Source organism: Triticum aestivum, chromosome 2B, assembly GCF_018294505.1.
Source record: "Triticum aestivum cultivar Chinese Spring chromosome 2B, IWGSC CS RefSeq v2.1, whole genome shotgun sequence".
NCBI classification, from domain to species: Eukaryota; Viridiplantae; Streptophyta; class Magnoliopsida; order Poales; family Poaceae; genus Triticum; species Triticum aestivum.
In genome coordinates, this window is record NC_057798.1 from 769,038,607 (window position 1) to 769,056,690 (window position 18,084).

Genomic DNA, 18,084 nt, shown 5'->3' on the forward strand with positions numbered 1-18,084 from the left:
AACGTGGAAGACATCGTGGACTCTGGAGAGATGCGGAGGTAGTTCCAACTGGTAGGCAACTTCTCCTCGTTTGGCGAGAATGCGAAAAGGTCCAATGTAACGAGGAGCCAATTTGCCTTTGATACCGAAACGATGGGTTCCCTTCAGAGGGGTAACCCGAAGGTAAGCCTTCTCGTCAATCTCGAAAGTCATAGCCTTATGTTTTCGGTCATATTGACTCTTCTGACGGGATTGGGCTGTTTTCAACTTTTCACAAACGATGCGAACTTGCTCTTCTGCTTCCTGAATCATATCCGGGCCAAAGAATTGTCTTTCCCCGGTCTCTGACCAGTTAAGGGGTGTTCGACACCGTCGTCCATAGAGAACTTCAAAAGGGGCTTTACCCAAGCTAGATTGATAGCTGTTGTTGTAAGCAAATTCGGCAAATGGAAGGCATTTCTCCCACTCCATTCCGAAAGAGATAACAGAGGCTCGAAGCATGTCTTCTAGAATCTGGTTGACGCGTTCTACTTGACCACTCGATTGAGGGTGAAAAGCGGTGCTAAAGGAAAGGCGGGTTCCCATAGCGTTTTGGAAACTTTCCCAAAATCGAGAGGTGAAAAGACTTCCTCGATCCGAGTTAATTTCCAAAGGAACACCATGGAGAGACACTATTCGGGAGATGTATAAGTCTGCCAGCTGACTAGCTGTTATACTCTCACGAACAGGTAAGAAATGGGCCACTTTGGAAAGACGATCGACAACGACAAATATAGCATTATTCCCTCTCTTGGTCCTGGGAAAACCGGTAATGAAATCCATACCAATTTTATCCCATTTCCATTCAGGAATAGCTAGGGGTTGAAGGGTGCCAGCAGGCCGTTGATGCTCTGCTTTTACACGACGACAGACGTCGCAATTAGCAATATACTGAGCAATTTCTCTCTTCATCCTAGTCCACCAGAACCTCTGGCGTAGGTCCTGATACATCTTGGTACTACCGGGATGAATGGTGAGAGGAGATTCATGAGCCTCCTTAAGGATCAACTGCCGTAGATGCTGGTTCTTGGGAACCACTAAACGGTTCTCAAAGTACACAACACCATGATCATTTGTGGAGAAACAACTAGCACCTCCGCTAGCAATGTTCTCCTTGATCTTAGCTATTCCCTTATCTCGCTTCTGGGCAGCGATGATTTGATCCGTAAGAGTAGGTTTCGCCACCAAGGTGGAAAGAAATCCTTGAGGAACAATGTGAAGGTTAAGCTTCCGAAATTCCTCATGGAGAAGCGGTTGACTTGGTTGTAACATCAGGTTGTTACAATAAGATTTACGACTTAGCGCATCAGCCATGACGTTGGCTTTCCCTAGGGTGTAAGTTATTCCTAAGTCGAAATCTGTGATCAACTCGACCCAACGTCTTTGCCTGAGATTCAAATCCGGTTGGGTGAAGATGTACTTCAGACTTTGGTGATCAGTGAATATTTCGCAATGATTACCGAGGAGGTAATGTCGCCAGGTCTTAAGTGCATAGACTACGGCTGCAAGCTCTAGATCATGAGTAGGATAATTCTCCTCATGTGGGTGCAATTGCTGTGAAGCGTAAGCAATTACGTGTCGATCTTGCATGAGAATGCAACCTAGTCCTTGTCGTGAGGCGTCGCAGTAGATAACAAAGTCCTTAGAGAAGTCTGGCGGTACCAGTACGGGAGCAGAAGTCAGGCGTCTTTTCAGTTCCTGAAAGCTGTGCTCACATTGTGGAGTCCATTCGAACTTTTTATCTTTCTTGAGGAGTTCGGTTAGGGGTTTAGCAACTTTGGAGAAATTTTCGACAAAGCGACGGCAATAGCTCGCTAAGCCCAGAAAACTCCGAACTTGCTTGACCGATTCAGGTGGAGTCCAATTAAGGACGGCTTGAACTCGCTCAGGGTTAACAGCAATACCTTTACCAGATATTACATGACCCAGATAGGTCACTTCTGACAACCAAAATTCACATTTAGAGAATTTGGCATAAAGACGATGCTCTCGAAGTTTCTTCAACACTAGCCTTAGATGTTCGGCATGTTCTTCCTCGTTCTTGGAGTAGATGAGTATATCATCAAGGTAAACCACGACGAATTTATCCAAATACTCCATGAAGATTGAGTTCATTAACCGAGAAAAGGTGGCTAGAGCATTAGTTAAACCGAAGGACATGACGGTGTACTCGTATTGGCCATAACGAGTAACAAAGGCCGTTTTAGGAATGTCCCCGTTCCTGATTTTGATTTGATGGTAGCCCAACCTCAAATCCATTTTGGAGAAGATCGAGGATCCAGCGAGCTGATCATACAGGTCGTTGATCCTGGGGAGCGGATATTTGTTCTTGATTGTGACCAAATTGACAGGTCGATAATCTACAACCATCTGGTCCGTACCATCCTTCTTCTTGACGAAGAGGACGGGGCAAGCCCACGGAGATGAGCTAGGTCGGATGAAACCCTTTTTCAAGGACTCATCGAGTTGTTTCTTAAGCTCGGCTAGTTCTAGTGGTGCCATCTTATAAGGTCTTCTAGCTATCGGGATGGTTCCTGGAATGAGGTCTATTACGAACTCAACATCCCTGTCGGGTGGAACACCTGGCAATTCCTCTGGGAAGACATCCGGAAAGTCACGGACTACCGGGACGTCCTCAAGGTCTGGCAAAGGGCTGGCGTTAAGAGAATATAACTGTCGCTTGGCTATTCGGGTCAAGACATTGACTATCTTCCCCGAAGGATGGGTAAGTTGAACAGTCCTAGAGAAGCAATCAATTTGGGCATGATGAACTGACATCCAGTCCATACCCAGAATGATATTAATATCTGAAGATTTGAGGGCTATCAAAGATGTGAGGAAAACAAGTCTGTCGACTTGGATTTCATTTCCATGGCTTACTCTAGAAGTTTGCCATTTGGATCCCGGAGTTTGAATTACCATAGAGGTTGGCATGTCACAGAATGCAATGTTATGCAAACGAGCATAATTTTCGGATATAAAAGAATGAGAGGCTCCTGTATTGAAAAGAACAGATGCTGGGTGGCAATTAACAAGAAGCGTACCAAGAACGACGTTGGGATCCTCTTGTGCTTCCTCGGCAGAGATACAGTTGACATGGCCACGTGCAGCGGTGGCCGGCTTGGCGTGGAACACTTTCCCTGTCGGCTTGCCACGGCCAACAGCTTTAGCAGATTGGTTGGGGTTGGTCTGGGGACACTCACGCATATAGTGGCCAGATTCCCCACACTTGAAACAAGTTACGGAACTGGTACGTGGAGGAGCATTGTTGGTTGGACCACCATAGGGCTTGGCTGGTGCAGACTGTTGAACGGGGCGAGGCGCCTGGAAGGATGGCCTCGGTGTGAACCTGGGTGGCAGGGCAGTGTTGGGCACCCACACGCGGCGCTTCTGAGGACCAGCACCGGATGAGGAACCCACGTCACGGCCATGCTTGCGTGTTGCGTCATAATCAGTCTGACCAGTCTCAGCACTGATGGCCTTGTTAACAAGTTTCTGAAAGTATGTGCACTCATGCAGACGGAGGTCGCGGCGAAGCTCAGGACTAAGCCCCTTACGGAACCTTGCTTGCTTCTTGGCATCGGTAGAAACTTCCTTAGTGGCATATCGTGCGAGGTTACCAAACTCCCTGCTGTAAGCATCCACAGAGAGTCGGCCTTGGGTGAAATTGCAAAATTCCTCACGTTTACGGTCCATGAGACCCTCCGGAATGTGATGTTCACGGAAAGCCTCGCTGAATTCAGCCCAAGTAGTGACATGGCCCGCTGGGCGCATAGCTCCATAATTCTCCCACCATAGACTGGCGGGGCCTTCAAGATGATATGCAGCAAAGGTGACCTTGTCAGCCTCAGCTACTAGCGCAGAACGCAGTTTGTGAGAAATACTGCGAAGCCAATCATCAGCGTCGAGAGGCTCGACGGAGTGGTGGAATGTGGGTGGATGTAACTTAATGAAATCACTGAGCGACACCACGTTAGTCCTCTGATGGTGTGCTGTGTTCTGTTCAATACGCTCCAACAAACGGTTGGTCTCCCGTTTATTTCTCTCAGCTTCTATCATAACCTCGGCTAGGGAAGGAGGATGAGGCAGATTTGCATTCCTGACTTCACTGCCTTCGGCCTGCTCTTGAGGAGCAGGGTTAGTGCGCGTGTTGACCATCCTAGGTAAACAAGACAATGATTTAGTCAGAATGATAAGATTCCGACATAGGATACAGAATGTAAGGAATAACTCGGAATGCAAGATGATCATCTGTATGACATGGTAGATACAGAAACCGCTTCTTTATTCCATCGTCATACACACCATACAAGGTTTAGTACAAAACCAAACAAGGTACTATTATGGTGAAAGGAAGATTACATCACATCGGAGGCATCCCAAGCTCCTATACATTATTTTGTACACCTTCGGAAACGGTACAAACTAGGTCATATCCCACGAGTCACGCAGGACGATAGACGACACAACTAGTACGAACTAGTGATACTACCACTAACTCAGACCGATCCGTAGTAGTTCTCGTAGAAGTCACCTCCATAGCCTGGAAGCTCAACATGATCATCCGGGAACAGACGATCCCGCAGAGCCTGAAGACCATAGGGGCTAGGATGAGGTCTTGGGCCAACAGACGGTGGCCTGCGGGGACCGCGAGGTGGGGTGATGCCTCCTACATCACGCCAACCCATCACGTCTGGCAGAGCAGATCTCACAGGATAGAGATCGCGCATATCCGAATATCCAGCTTGCACCGCCGGTGCAAACCGAGTCAACGTGGCCCAATGGTCAGCACGGGTATTAAAAAGCTCTAGCCTCAAGGCCCGATTTTCACGGTCCTTATCCTCGAGCATCTCAGCAGTGGTGCGAGTCCGTGAATCCTCCTGAGTGGGGTCAGCATAAATAGCCTGGAGATACCCTTGTGCTCCCGGAAGTGATCCTGGCATATACCGGAAATCAGAGTCCCGAAATAGGCCAGACCTGACTCGCATGATGGTCATCATAGAGTAGGCGGCGTCCTGCACAGCCATCTCAATAGTAACCCTAAGTCCATAGGAGCAGTGAAGGGGCTCGGTGGATCCAGGATAAGATGGAAATATCCTGACAGTGCAGAGATACTGACTTTGATTAAAGTCTTGGAATTGCTCTTCGACCGTGTACTCAGGATACCAACGGTATCCAGCCTCAGTCATTACCCTGACCAACATGGCGGTATGGCCGGGTACATCTAGGCATCGAGTCAGGCGAACCACTTGATTGAGGTCGCGAGTGGCCATCTGAAAGCACAACCATAATGCAAAGGCATTAGAATTTCTAGCAAAATTTCGGCAGCATAACAGCTGTAAATGCTCAAGAAGGATTTTGAGACATTTGACAAAGGATTTCATACACACTCAACATCATCATATCAAGTTCTGAGTCCATCCTAGCAACATGATGTGGTAGTAGAACTGTGCTAGGCTTGTATCCATCAAACCTATAAGGTACTACTGATTAGTAACACGTGATCCTGATAGAGAGAATAGATCCTAATTCCTTAACCCCCGGTGGAAGAATAGACTGACTCAGATCAGAATGTCATAAGATAAAGGAGTAAAAAGAGCCTTACGTTCCAACCCACAAACAATTCCCCTACATATAACTAAAGAATTTCTAGACTCGACATCGACCAGTTTGGCTTGGAGAACCTACAGGCAGTCCAGCTCTGATGCCAACGCTATCAGGACCCCAACTCGATGACACATCGATCTAGCCTGTAACACCTCATATCACTTTGCGGCCTCACGCACGGTATCCCCACGGGTGTCGCCGTACCTTTGCCCGGGACCGTTTGCGCCTTTTGGCTCACGTATATGATAGTGTCGCTAGCATCCATATGTTAAGGAGCCCGGGCTGACATGACTAGTTGTAAACCCAAAGTGGCACAGACTTACAGGGACAGGCATCCATGACCCAGCTTCGAACGTGTCGGTCATCAGCAAGAGGGTCCGGGCTGTAGCACTGGGCTAGCAGGACTCCGGTAAACCGGGCTGTAGCGGGCTAACAGGACTCCGGTACTCAATGCGTGACATTTCCCCGAAGGGACAGACACCGGAACGAAGAAGGACACATGCCGGCCAGCCTAAGTGTTCCAGAGCAGTAGCAAGCTACCATGGCTCAGTGGTAACACTAGGAGACATTTCCCGGTAAGAGAGGCTACTAAAGATAAACAACTAGATAGTCAGATCCCACACATACCAAGCATTTCAATAACATACACACAGTATGCTCGATATGTGCAAATACAACATGGCATCACAACATGACTCTACGACACAAGTACTTTATTTAAGGCTCAGGGAGCCATACATAATCATACACACAGGTACGGGTCACACGACCCAGCATTCAAGTCATACAGTCATACAAACCAGCAGCAGAAGTAACTTGTCTGAGTACATACAACTAGTAAAATAAAAGAGGCTTGGAAAGCCTAGCTATACTACGTGGTCCTTCACAAGCTCAGGATCACCATCTGGGCCTTAGCCTACTCATTGATGTCAACGTCTACGTAGAACCCATCAGAAGGGGTTGCAGCGTCTTCTGTAAAAATGTAAATTATAGCAACATGAGTACAAAGGTACTCAGCAGGACCTACATCAGATCCTACATACATGCATATTATCAAGAAGGGTTGGTGGAGTTGTTGCAGCAAGCCAGCTTTGACTCTTGGCTAGGCTAACCTACGAGACTCCAACTTGAAATGGTTTTGCGTACACGAGTCCACTACTCACCACTTCAATACACTACCGAGGATCCACCTCCGTCTTCCTACGGAAGAGCCATCCTCGGCACTCACACTTATCTTGAGGCTTTTAGTAGTTTCCATTTACTTGTCTATGAACTGTATAGGCAACCAAGTAGTCCTTTACCGCGGACGCGGCTATTCGAATAGATCATGATAACCCTGCAGGGGTGTACTTCTTCATACATGTTTCCACCACTTAGCGTCTGCACACGACATGTGCTCGGCAGACTTCAAGCGAAAGCCGACGTGGGTGTAGACCACGACCTACCTAAACACCTAAGTCTCTAGTCCATGTTTATCGCCTATCCAGGTTCCATCCGCAGGGAGTCCGGCCGAGGTTTCCCATACAGCCCCGAACGATGTGAACAGGGTTCCCGAGATACCTAACGGGTATTCGGTACACCGTGCCACGTACCTACCGCATCACAGCCCACCCCTACGGTCAGTGCTATCCACGGCCTCCAGTAGGCTACAAACACCAGAAACTACTTGCAACTCCTGGACAGAGAACTAGGGTGGATAAGAAGTCGAGCGGGGTCATATTTCAGGGCCCAATGCATGGTAGTAGCTGTATCTTAAATCACACATACAGATCTCAGTGCTTAAGGTCGGTTTCAATGAAACAACCCACCATGTACTCCTACATGGCCTCTCATCGATACCTTTACCAAATCGTGTTTACCACACCATTCTCATTACCGACATAATCATTTCACTCTAGCCCATCACCCAGATGAACCAGACCTGACACGACTCTAAGCATAGCAGGCATAGCAAGGTAGGAACAACACATACATATGGCTCAATCAACTCCTACACATGCTAGTGGGTTTCATCTAGTTACTGTGGCAATGACAGGTCATGCAGAGGAAATGGGTTCAACTACCGTAGCACACAGCAGTTTGAAACGCGTTGTCTTAATGCAATAAAAGAGAGCAGGAGCGAGAACATGGGATTGTATCGATATGATCAAATGGTTGGTTGCTTGCCTGATGATTCGATGCACTGATACGGTTCTTCGTTAGGGTAATCACGGTGCTCCTCAGAGGCAGAACCTGCCGCAAAGAACACCGATACACAACCATCACCAAACAACGTACAACAATATGATGCATGCATGAAACATGGCAATATGAGTGAGTTGGGCTAATGCAACTAGGACCAGAAGGGTTTGAACCAATTTGAATCAAAGATTCAAATTTTAGACCCAAACATGGCCCTTTAAAGTGTTTTTCCTTGTTCTGCATTAAACATCAGGTTAACTTGTTTAATCATGCATGAAAATAGTACAGATGGATAGATTGGATTTTTCTGATCATTTTTCATATATAATTTGTCTGATTTGGAGTTACAGAATAAAAGTTATGAATTTTTTAAAGTTTAAACTATATTCTAGAATTTCCTATATTAGATTAAATCCAGAAAATCAATTATTGCGTCAGCCTGACGTCAGTGTGACATCAGCAGGTCAACGGGACACGTCCGGGTCAAACCTGATAGTGGGTCCCGCGTGTCAGTGTGATTAATTAAACTAAAATTAATTTAAACTAATCCTAATTAGTTAACAGGGCTGGGCCCCACCTGTCATTGACTCAGGGGAGTCAACCAGGGCCCACCCGTGGTCAAACCCGGGTCGGCTGCACCGGCGTTTAGCCGCCGGCGAGCCCGACGCGGCGGCGGAAGTGGTTTTGGCCGTTTCGGCCACCAAATGGGTCGCGGAGACCACCGGAGAGGAGCTGAGGTCGAGCCGCAGCTCTTGGTGGAGTCCGTTGGGGTCGGGGTGGCCGGAGTTGGCGCCGGCGACGACTTTGGCGGCCACCGGAGTTCGGCCAAAGTCGAACTTTTCGCTAGGGGGATCGGTGAGGTGCGGGGAGTAGCTAGTTAGGTGCTACGTGACGCGGTGAGCATGATGGACACCGTGGAGTGGCCGGAGGATGACCGGGAGCACGTCGGCGACGAGCTCCACGGCGGTGGGTGCGGTTGAGCTCGAGGAGGTCGCTACACGGCTCGGGAGCAAGAACGGAAGGGAGGGGAAGATGGCTAAGCTCACAGTGAGTGCGACGAAGCCCTTGGTGCGGCCGGGGATGGACCGGAGCGACGACGGCGTTGAAGGGGATCTCCGGCGACGGCGGACTCGGGCGAGGTCGGTGCGGTGGACTCGGGCGTTGCGAGCGCTCGGGGCTCGGCTTGCTCGATGAAGTGGACAGCGGCGGAGCTCCTGGACACGACGAGAGGACGCACAGGCGGCGGGGAGCACGGCTACGACGTAGGCACGGCGGTGGTGGCGTCGGTCATGGCGGGGGAGCGCGAGGGGGAGGAGCTGGAGAGGAGAGGGGGTGTCTGGGGGGTTCGGGGGAGAGAGGGAGGGCGATCCACGACGTCACCGGGCGAGGGGAGCAGCGAGGCGGCGAGCAGGTGCGTGGCGCGCGCTGCGGTCACCGTCGGGCACATGCCTGCCTGCCTGGCCGGCAAGCAGCTCGCTGGAGCGGCGCTGGGCTGGGCCGGCAGGTGGGCCGGGTGCTGGCGCCAGGTAAGCTTTTCTATTTTTCTCTGTTTTCTGTTTTTTTAATACTTCTGCAACTTTGTTGATTTATTAAAAATACTTAGGCAACTCCTAAAATCACCAAACTACTCCTGGTCCATAGTTGGATTATTTCCAACATGAAACATTTTAGTTTGGGAATATTTGAGCATCTGAATATTTTATATAATTTTAAATGCCCAAACTCAAATATCTATGATTTAATTCAAAGACCCTAAGATGACCTAGGAAAATGTGCATCACTTTTGGCAGAGGTTCTGAACCAAGACAAAAATGGTGGGCATTTTAGAAGGGCATTTCAGGTTCATTGAAAAAGTTTTTAGTAAACCCTAATTGGTTTCAGAGAGGACTGGGGGTTCTGTCATCCCCATTTCAGGTTTCTGATGCAAAAATAAACATGATGCAACACTCTAATGCATGACTAGCTAGGGTGTGACAGAATCTGATAGGGATAGCACAATGATCAAGTCCATACCCTAGTTCGGCGATGGACTCTCTACGGCGGCAACGGCGGAGTTGATTCTCGTTGACGGCGGCGGAGACCAACGGCAGGAGGCGGCTGGCGACGAGGAGGATGATCCGGAGACCCTAGAGGCAGAGCCGGCTGAGCACAGGTGAAAGAGTTCGAAGAAAATTTCCAAAATTTTGCCCGTGGGTATATATAGCCCGACCCTGTTGGTGTGACCGAGTGGAACAACTCGGTGGCACTGAGATGCATTACTGCAAGCAGTTACTGCAACTCGGTGGGACCGAAATGTTCAAATCGGTTGCACCGAGATTGAAAACCTAGATCGACTTAGTGATCTCGGTATGACCGAAATGAAATAATCGGTCAGACTGAAACACACAAAGAAGTTTTGGAAGTTTAAGTCCATGACAAATCAGGGACTCCGAGTGCTCCTCACACAGAGTGGTTCGAATCTGACTTGATCAAATTTTGTGATGTAGCATGAATAGAGTTTGAGACAAGAAAAGCATAGGTAGCTAGAGAAGGTTCTTAGGCATTCTTGTCCATCCACTTGGCAAGAGAAAAAGCAATCAAACAAGCAAAACTACAAGTGGATGTCCTCGAATGAGTAAAATATGCAACCAACATGCTCACACAATAAAATGACAAATGAAATATGTGGCAAAGCATGCACAACCAATTCTAGCATCTATCAAGCAATTGGCAATGACTAGGTCATCTATATATAAGTATATTGACTTAGGAGTCAAATGAGTACATTTGATCATAGGTCATACTCATACTTTAAGCTGAAGTGGGGTCACCACTTTTACATAATGCATTGATGTGTTCACACCATTAGAGTTGCTTTAACTCAATTCTTAGAGTAAAGGCTCCCCCTAGATGTGAGATCCCCCCTTAGAGGGATGAACTAACCTTGGGTTTTGTCGATGATGACTTCATGTAGGTGTTGGAGATGTGCATGCTCAATGTTGATGTAGATCTTTTGGAGCAATCCTTTCGAGTGAGTGGCACTTTCAATACCTACATGGGTTAGTCCCACAAGGAACAAACAAGGATATTCGTAGACATAGAGTGATGCACACACAAAATAATGTCTATGAAAGCATTAGGTTACCTTGTTCCTTGTCTTACCAACAAGAGGGTTTGTGACTCCATGAACTAGTGCAAGATGTGGAAGTTGATTACACTTGTCCTTGCCAAAATGATATGAGTGAAGTTTGTTGGCGGAGTCACCCTCAAGAACTCTCTAGTTCTTATTTCGGGATCCACACCATCTTGATGGGAATCCTTGGAGTTGTAGTTGTACTTGATGAAGTACAACTTAACGTAGTCCTGGGAACCCACTTGACCAAGGCTTTGGGAGCTTCTTCAAATGCATCAATCTCCTCTTGAAGCTCATCCTTGCCTTTTTGCTTTTGGTCTTGTGGTGGAAGATCATCTTGAGCTTGTGTCCCTTTGAAGGAAATAGGATCAAACTTCTCTTGTTGAGGAACAAACTTCGTCTTGGGGTATTGATCTTCTTCCCACTCAACTCCATTGGCATTGAACTTTCATTCAAAACCAACACCTTGGTTCTTCCGGTGCCTTCCTTGCTTGCGTACAATTTCTTCGAATTGCTTACTCCCGGCAAGGCTCTTGTAAACACCTTTCTCTATAATTCCCTTCAATAAGCTATTTTCTTGCTCAAGTGTAACTTGGCTAAGAGAATCATTAGTGAAATCAAGAGAACTACTAGAAGCAACAACATTGGATTTAGCACGATTATTGTTACTACTAGAGGAAGAATCCTTCTTGTTCTTGTTACTAGACTTGACTTGAGGCATGTAAGTAGATAAGAGTAAACACTTGGCAATGTAAGAAGAACTTTTCTTGCGAAGATCATCATTGATTGCTTTTAAGAACTCAAGCTCTTGCTCAAGGTTGAACTTTTCAAAGCGTAACTTCTCATGAGTCCTTAAAAGTTCTCGATGATCCCCTAATATAGTTTCATGAGCTAACTTAAGAGTGTCTAGTTCTTTAGTTAGGAGCTCAATCTTCTCCTTATCATCGTCATTCGTTTTATTTTGATTAGCATGATTAATTGACGTTTCATCATAGTATTCATCACTAGAGTTGTCAATAAGTAAATCATCATCACCTAGCAAGTCATCTTCATCACTATTGAAATCAACATACTCGGGGTGTGTTACCTTTGGGCCTTTTTCCATGAAGCATCTTCCAAGTCACTCATTTGGTGAATCAAATATGTTGTAGGAGTTGGTTGACACAAGTGCTAGACCGGCAACACCTTCATCTTGAGTATGTTCGGAGTCGGAGTGATAGCTTCTCTCGGAGTGATGTTTGGAGTCGGAACCGGATACCCATTCACCAACATGAGCTTGATGTCTTCGTTTTGTGTAGCTTCTTGATGACTTGTCCTTCCTTTCTGAATCCTTGCTTCTCCGGGATGTTCTTCGTTCATAATGATCATCTCTACTCCTTCTCTCTCTTGGCGGTGATTCTTCTCTTTTACTTCTCCTCTTAGGTGATTCTTCTCTTCTTTTGTAGGGAGCCGTACACTCATTTGAGTAGTGTCCGGGTGTCGGTGTCAAAACTGGCGGATCTCGGGTAGGGGGTCCCGAACTGTGCATCTAGGCGGATGGTAACAGGAGAGAAGGGACACGATGTTTTTACCCAGGTTCGGGCCCTCTCGATGGAGGTAAAACCCTACTCTTGCTTGATTCATATTGATGATATGGGTAGTAGAAGAGTAGATCTACCACGAGATCAGAGAGGCTAAACCCTAGAAGCAAGCCTATGGTATGATTGTTGTTCGTCCTACGGACTAAAACCCTCCGGTTTATATAGACACCGGAGAGGGCTAGGGTTACACAGAGTCGGTTACAATGGGAGGAGATCTACATATCCGTATCGCCAAGCTTGCCTTCCACGCCAAGGAATGTCCCATCCGGACACGGGACGAAGTCTTCAATCTTGTATGTTCTTAGTCCAGGAGGTCATAGTCCGGCTATCCGGACACCCCCTAATCCGGGACTCCCTTAGTAGCCCCCGAACTAGGCTTCGATGATAATAAGTCCGGCGCGCAGATTTGTCTTCGGCATTGCAAGGCGGGTTCTTCTCCAAACTCCATATACCTCTTGAATAGTGTCCGGCTTCTAGTGAATGTTGCGCTCCTTGGCGTCTGTGCCTAATAATGGCCATCTTCCACGTGTCAAACGAATGCGAAAAGCCAGGGTATTTTTTCATTTACCTTCTTAGCTGTGCAAATGAGCTGCCTATAAAAGAGACGGGGATTTAGATCTGAATCACACCATCCTCCCTTCGCGAGCTTTCATCGGAGCGCATTCGACAGAGATCCATTCCATCATGGCCGGTCGACGCAACTCCTCCGCTCGCCCTCCCAGTCCTCAGCCTGGAGACTGGGAGAGATGCTCCGTCCTGCATAGCGAGCTAGTGGCGCTCCAAGCCAAGGGGTTACTCCCCCCGGCCTACATGGTCCCGGTTCGAGCTGGGCTCGCCACCTATAATGGTGGAGATCAAGCGGAGAGCTTCCCCAATCCCTCCAAATGAGAGCGGGTATGCCTTGTCCCTTATTTGATAAGAGGGCTCGTATTTCCAATTCATCCGTTTCTCCTGGGGCTCCTGGAGTTCTACGGCCTCCAGTTGCACAGCCTTACGCCTGCCTCCATATTGCATATTGCGGGCTTCGTAGCCCTTTGCGAGCTGTTTTTGGGCATCGAGGCTCATTTCGCGCTGTGGAAGAAGTTGTTCTGCCTCATGCCCCGTTCTCATGAGGGGTCGATATATCAAGTGGGCGGAGCCGAACTATGGCGCATCGCCGGGACCGGATATTTATCCAGAACCCCAAAGAAGGCGTCCGAAGACTGGCCTTCAGAATGGTTTTATATAGAAGACGCCCCCCTGTCGGACCCTGTTCGGATCGGCCTCCCTGAGTTCGACAATGCTCCTCTGAAGAAGCGCCTAAGCTGGCGTCCACGGAGCCCTCAGAAGGAAAGTGAGAAGGACGTCCTTTACCTGATGAACCGAATAAGGTTGTTAGCTTATTCCGGACTGACCATGATCGAGGTCATGGCCACATGCATTATGCAGGGGGTGCAGCCGCTTCAGTACAGAGGCCACCCCATGTGGGATTTCAACGGGGAGGACGACGCCACCCGGTGCGGCCGCAAGGGGCCGGATTCGGCTGCCACTCTAATAAAGATCTTATCCGCTTTGTACAAGGGAGAAGAGGAGGAATTCCTCCGCATCAACCCACGGGGCGGATTTTCTATGTACAATCCTCCAAGTTGGGTAAGCGAACACTTTCACTTGCCCATCCATTTCATATTCCCATAGTTAAGTACTTACTCTAGCAATTTCAACACAGGAGCTACGCCAGACTATAAAGGAGATAAACAACCCTCCTCCACAACGCGAGGACACGGAACGGTCCCTCGACCCGGACTCCCAAGAGGACCCGGACTTATGTGTGCAGCTGATTGATGGGGTGTTTCATCAATTGAGCAAGCACAACGCCTTGGTGGCCATTACGGCCGATTATCCCGGACTACTTCCAGCCTCACAAGTAACCGAGACCGAAGTCCCAGCACTCTTAAAATGATCCATCCGTGCCTATTTTTGATTACCGCATACCAATGGCATTTTTGCAGGAGAAGTCCTTGAGGCGGAGGGCCGAGCCTACAGTGGCTAGCCAACAAGGGGCATCAAGGTCCGGCAGGCTGAAAAGAAGTGCGGTCCGGATTGAGACGACGGTGCAACGGTATGTCGTGCTATTTTATTCCCAGGTTTTATTCCCTTGAGGCGTACCATTGCTCGTGCTCTCTTCAGGAAAAAGAGCGCTCGCCGGACTATATCCGGAGAGGTTGCCAATCGCGCCTCCACTGGCCAGGCTCCATGGTCGGGTCCGGAAGCGGAGGCGAGCACGAGGCGCGCACCAGACGCTCCTCCGACAGAGGATGCGGATGGGCTGTCTACCACCAATTCAGAGGTGGAGAGTGCCATGAACCACAAGCATCACCGGACAGTTCTTCGTGACGCTTGTTTCTCCCAAGAGGCGTTAGATGCCTTCAATACGGGAGATGTGTGCCTCCGTGCCGCTCAAAATGGTCTAGCCAGAGCCACAGAGCAGTATGTAAAAGACATAAGGGTGAGAAAATTTGATGGTTATATATGTCAGTAGCCCCCGAGACTTGAAACAGTTAGAGCAACTGATTTCAGGATCATTTGTTATGCAGGATCTTACAGAAAAGAATACCCAACTGTCCCAGGAGCTGGAAGAGTGCAAGGCCCAACTTGAGGCTGCACTAGCCGCGACAGGGGAGGCCAAGGAGACCCCCTCTAGTAATATATGCTTCGAAATATAAATATGTTGAAAAGTGCGGCATGTTGTAAAAATCTGACAATAACATTGCAGATGGCGCCGGAGTGGATCCGGACAAACAACAACTCTTACGCCGGTTAAAGGCCGGTGAGAGCGTGCTTACAAGGATGAGGCAAGAGAATAATAAGCTCCAAGATGCCAACACCCAGCTGGGCGAGGAACTAAAGGACGTTCGGGATCAGCTGTCGGACTCCGTGAAGGAGAATCGGCGGCTTCGACGCGGCATTTTTAGTAAGTGCTTGAACGAACTACGAAAAGAAGAGTTCGGTGAGGAAGTCGATTGACAGAGTTATGTCTGTAGGTATGCTGACAGGTCGACCTGCGGAGGAAATGCCTGGTTCTACGGGTGACCTTCTTCCCGAGCTCTCACAACTGCACGAACGAGTTCGGCAGGTGATGCAAGGTGTCGCCCAGGCCTTGTGGTCGTCTGTCTCCATGCCCGAAGGCCTTGGAGAGCTTGCAGAGAAGCTGAAGGCACTACAAGAAATATGCTATCTTGTGACCTCCACTATTGGTCACTGAAAGGTCATAGTTTTTCATTTGCGACCTTTTTGTGACCAAAAATAGAAGGTCAAAAGCTGAGGATCGTAAACTGACTATAGCGACCTTCTCTGTGAGAAGGTCGTGGACGTTTACAAACAAAATATTCCTACGGTGGCGTTTTGGTCACTAGCAGCCTCCCCAGTCCACGTAGGCATCCAGCATGGCAAGCTGATGTGGCACAAGATTCAGCCCGGTCCAATTCGGTTTTCTACATGGGCCTAGCCCAACAATTCGGCCTTTTTACTGTATATTTTCTCTATTAATTTTCTCTATCTACATGGGCCTGGCCCAACAATTTGGCCTTTTTTTATATTTTGGGCCATGGCCTATTTAGTTTTTCAGTATATATTTTTCAATCTGGTCCCACAAGTCAGATGGGTCCCACTTGTCATAATCTCCTATATTGGTCCCACATGTCAAAAATGTGAGCATTGTTTAGATTATTTTCACAAATGGGCCCACTAATCAGGTTTCCATTTCACACGTCTTCAAATCACACAAATAATCAATATTTTAAACAGAACAGAAAAAATGTAGAATTTCTTAGGCATGGAGCTCCTGTACATAGTCTATTACAATCTGTGCATAGTCTATTACAACCCAGATATGCCTACTATTAGAATACTATAATATTTATAGTTTATTACAGTCAAACAGAACAAATCTTTGCTGCTAGGGCTACACGCTGCTTCGAACTTGAAATTTCCTAGGCCTGGAGCTCCTGTAAAAGGGTGAACACAAACACATTAGAGTACCATCTTCATTCCTGGAGTAGATATTCAAACCTCCAGGTTTAGTGTCTAGACAATCTAGAAAATATATATTTAACAAAATTTCACAGAAATGCAGATTTATGGATCGAATGTATGATAAAGCAACAGATTCAAACAACTTCAAATTAATGACTAGATGTTTTAGAGACCAATTATAGCAGAACACTAGATGTTTCCAATGCATATTCGCAGAACCTTGGCATACTCACAAAATCTTAAAACCAATCCTAAATCAATGTTGCCTACAAGAAACACTCATCAATCTCATGTTTTGAAAAGCAACATGGGTGAAACCAAGTCAAAATAAGGAGCATAACAAATTCATGTCAACAAAAATTAGCTTGTGATCCATAACACATTATTTATTCTTTACAAAGTAGAATTTCCGTAGATATCATTACCAGACACCAAATAGAAAGTAACATGTACAGAATGTGACAGCATTTAGTTCACTTTATTGTACATGTTGGGTCCAGTTTACTCGGTTGGACAAGATGCATTTGTTAACTATGAAGAGAATGACACTATTATGCGAGATAATTGTTGTGTCACTAACAATCACCATGTAAGAATGTTTTGTTGTAGTAATACATGAACATCAAGTGAGAGTGGTGTTTTGTTCTTACCAAAGTGGAACAATTGAGACAATGCCCGATTCCCTTGCTTCTTCACAAGACTCGACCAGCAGCACGCATCCTTGAAGGAACCAATGGCGCTGTTTGCTCCCTTGGCCCAGCTCCTTGCTGCGGAGGACGGACAGGACTTGGATGCGGAGCCCGCTGCACACGGCATATTGTGTCACTACTTGCAGCAACAAAAGGAACTCACATATCATAGAACTTGTAGCAACAGAAGAACATGCATTCAAATAGAGATCATGAGCATGTTCACTGTGATATTGAACTCCTGTTACAATCTTATGAGCATGCATTCAAATAGAGATCATGCAATAAAATGGAGTAGTTACGATCTTAACTAAGAAGATCATGAGCATGCGCATGAGTAAAATGAGCATCAGCATGTGTTAACAGTCTTACAATTAATGCTTTGTAACTACAGATAACTGAAAAATGAGTACAATAGATGTACAGAATTTGTAGGCTCCATTTGTAACGATAGTACTCCTTTCATTTGTTTGAAACTTTCAGTAGATGTCACAGTAGCATGATAAAAATTTCAGTTGAAACTATAGATGCAGTACACTAAATTACTCAAGCCTTGCTAAACAGCAAGTCTTACAGTAAATAACAGGACTTAATTACTTACTCTACTACTAACAGCAAGCCTATCTTTAATTACTTACTCTACACACATTACAGATCAAGAAGAGATTCTGGAAATTTTAATTGAATTCAATTAAATTTGTTCTACTGCTGCTGTTATAAAACTACTGAAACTACTCATGCAACAATTAGCATGAGATACAAGCAGCACTAAGCACCAAGATTACTACACCAAGTCAAATTTAAGCTACTGAAAAATGGTGGAAGATTCATGACAAGAATAACAGTAGCAGAAGCTTCATGTGCTAAAATACTGAAGCTTCATGTG